Here is a 3991-nt window from a genome sequence, read left to right as displayed (position 1 = left end):
GAGAGAGATTGATTAAAGGTCTAAATATTAAAATAAAAACACTAAATTTACCGAAAAAGAAAATAGACACAAATCTCAAAGATATATGTGTAGGCAGAGACTTTGTGTACAAATCTCAGACTGGCAGGGAAATATTGCAAATATTACAAATCAACCAATATGCTCTCATCTTATTAAAAGGTCTTTTCACTACAAAAGAAATGTCCAATGCAGTGAAACAAAAACACACAGAATTGGAAAATATATAGCCAGCTGTTCCATATACAAAGGACTTAAACTTATACTGTATAAAGAACTGACAAAATGGCAGACCCGCAAATTCAAAGACCAATCCTAAAATGGGCTTCTGAGACAAATAAACAATTCTCAGATGATGACATGCAAATGGCAAATAAATTCAGGCAAAAATATACCACAGTACTGGCCATTCAATAAATGCAAATTAAAAAAAGACATTGAGATGCCATCTCACCCCAGAAAGAATGGCTGTCAAAAAGAAATCAACTAATAAATGCTGGAGGATCTATAAGGAAAAAGAAACCCTACTCCACCAGTGTTGGGAATATAGTCTGGTGCAACCACTTGGAAAATCATTGCGTAGATTCCTTAAGAGACTGAGATTATATGTCCCATTTAAATCAACTATTTCTCTTCTTGGGAAGGACTTTTTCTTTTTTCTGTGTGGTTCAGTTTGCCTTAAAGGCGGGTCTGGTGCACCATGTGGAGGTGGGGATCGAACTGCAGTACCCCATACCTGACTGAGTTTTCCCAAGCATACACTTTAAACAATTGGGCTAACCAGCAAGCCCCCTAATTCCGTTCTTGGTATGTTCCCAGAAGAAGTAAAAATAACATTACTATAGTGTCATATCTGCATCCATGTTTATATCAAGGCAACTTGCAATACTTAAATCTTGAAAACAACCTAGATGCCCACCAACAAATGAACAGATTAAAAAGTTGTGGTTTTTTTTATACATAACTGAGTACTACTCAGCCATAAAGAAAGATAAACTAGAAACTTTTATAAGTAAATGGATGCAAATGACGACCATACTTATAAGTGCAATAAATCAGACTCATATGTTTAAACATCAATATATACAAGAGAATTAATGTTGTTTTACAGCCAGCTTCTTTTTGTTCCTTGAAAAGAACACTTTCTGTTAATATTGTTTGCACAGGTTATCATGCCTACATCTTTTACTCTAACACTAAGAAAATTTGCAGTATATCAATTGTTATTGTTCTACTCACTTATTTTGAAATTCAGTTTTATTATGTAATTATCTTTCTTCTCTTTAAAATAATAAACAGAATGGGTTGGCCAAATGGCTCAGTGGATTAAAGTACCTGCAAGCAGGTGCAGGGCCCTAGGGTATCATTCCAGGGCCTGCCAAGCCGGCCAACCCCTGGGGCTAGCTGACAAGGCAAATACTGGACGTGGTGGTGCGTGCCAGTAACCCCAGTTCTTGGGAGGCTGTAAACAGGCAGAGCACTACAAGTCCAATCTATTAGTGAGTCCCTGAACACCCTGTAAACCCTTTCCTAAAATAATAATAATAATAATTAATAATAATAATAATTAATAATAATAATCAGAAACTCTTAGACTGCTATTACAGCACAAGATACCTCTGTCCCCAGTTAGTATATTTCAGTTTATTTTTTGCCCAAGTAATAGTTTCAGCTCAGGTTCCTATTACTTTTGTCTCTTAAAAACAGCTAGTCACTGTGATGTATACCTGTTCACTGTCACCCATTTTATGAGCCAATCACCAATTAACAAACCAGCCTGCCTCTGTTTGTCTTTCTTGCTTAACCTATATAATTCTTAGATTACTAGAGATCAGGGAATGATACTTTGGAAATGATTCCAATCAGTGCTGGTTGACATTAATAAATCTGCCTCCAAATTCTGAATGTCACTTTGGTGTTACTGCTTGCCCTTGCGCTATAATAGTTACAGTAATATCTTTGTTCACAAACACTATCATATATGTGCAATTAATTAGTTTTACAAACAAAAACATTGGACAAAAGTTTTCTTCTGCTAACAAACTCAACTTCACATGATAAGCACAGTCCCTACTGTCTTCCCCACACTAACAGAAACACAGTTATCTCTTCCAAAATCATAAAACAAATTAAGTTCATAAACTGATGCATATGGACTACAAATTAGATAAGTTTTGTTAAATCGATCTTGGCATTAGAATTGAGTTAGAAATTTGTTAGATTTTGAGTTTTGTTCGTACTACTAAGAGTGTGGTTGTTTTGTTTTCTCATCATAATGAGAATGTGGTTTTGCTTTTGCAAATGTCAATCAAAAAACATTTGTACATACATTTTGATAGCCTTGACCAAAATGCACAATAGATGTACTAAATTGCGATGTAAAGTGTATGATACTGTTTATATATTTTCAATATAATATCATTTAGGTTTAGAAACATTTTAAGATATTCCTGTCCATTTTTTGAGATACATACAATTATCATTAGAAAAAATTACCGTTTACTGAAGAAAATTGAATTAAACCAAGAAAATTCATGTTTTTTTAGAAATAATATGAAGTTTGATGAACAGGTCTAGTAATTGATAACAATGAAAAAGCCTAAATATTCTAATATGGAAATGAGTGAATGGCTATGGATGTTACTTTTAAATACAACAATTTATGAAATATTGTTTCATATTTACTTTTTATTGTACATAAATTTGTCTTTATTATTTAGCTTTAATGTGTTTTTAAGCATGAGGTAATGATATTCAATCACTAGTAAATGTTATATCCCAAAAATGGAAACATCTTAAATCTCTTGTGAGAAATGAAAATTTTAAAGTTATAATCCTAAAATGGTGATATTAGTAAAAGTAATCACATTATTTATTCCATTCAATTATTATTTGCAGATACCAAGATAAACACTTAAAGTGTTTTGTACTTAATTTTGTTAAATACAAAACACTCTGTTTTGTATTTAATTTTCTGATGTGCGGGATTGAACCCAAGTGTTTGCATTGAGCTATTACATCCCTAGCTCTTTTTCCATTATTTTGTAATAGTTTCACTAAGCCACCAAGACATTCAGGCTGGGCTTGAACTTGTGGCCTTCCTGGGTCAGCCTCCTAAGTTCTTAAAATTTTGGATTAGCACCAGCAGAAGCTCCATACCTGTGCACTGCAGACTAAGGAAAGTCAGAGCTTACTGGTGTCCCATACATTGCCCAGAGTGTGGCAAAGTTCTTAAATAGTGCCAGAAAAGCTCTAGTTTTGGGATTAGAGGTGTGCACCATTACCCTTGGTTGGATTTGGACTTTAATCAAGATGATCTCAGATATTGGCTCTACCATTACCAAAAAGCAAATGTTCTTTGTGTACATGAGTATAAACTATCTGATGCTTTTTCAGACAAAGGAGTACATTGGTCTGCTTTTAAAAAAATATATATCACCTTTCACCATAACATGGACAAAATTAAGAATTATCAATAATGCAATGAAATATCCAAAAGACGAATTTGTAAATAATTAAAGAAGTTACTTGAAAACAACCTATAAAAACTAAAAATGATTAAAATTAACTATGGAACATAAAACATATTGCTGTCATAGAGTTTTAGTTAAGATACCAATAGATAATCTATGAAAAGCAGGAAAAAAGTGTTTCCTTTCCATACCTCTTTGGAGAGTTCACTGATATGTTCCATAAGGTTAGAAATGGGAAAATGAACCAACAGCATGGAAGACTGCATGAGAAGGTGAAAGGATCATGTTCCTAAAAGTCAATGGCCATTAGTTCCTGCTTACTTTTTGATTTAGCGGAAGTTATATCTCCTCTTGGAGTTTTAAACTTTTTATTCACAAAATAAATCTTAAAATACATAAAGCTCGCTGTCTCTTACAGTTTCCAATGTATGGTAATGACTAGATAACTATGTAAATTTTTATTGTTTATTCCAATCAGATTTTCACATTTATTAATTTTA

The sequence above is a fragment of the Octodon degus genome, unplaced genomic scaffold (genome assembly GCF_000260255.1).
Source record: "Octodon degus isolate 3935 unplaced genomic scaffold, OctDeg1.0 scaffold00318, whole genome shotgun sequence".
In the NCBI taxonomy this organism is placed as follows: Eukaryota; Metazoa; Chordata; class Mammalia; order Rodentia; family Octodontidae; genus Octodon; species Octodon degus.
The sequence above is the reverse complement of the archived record's forward strand: the minus strand, read 5'-3'. Positions refer to the sequence as shown.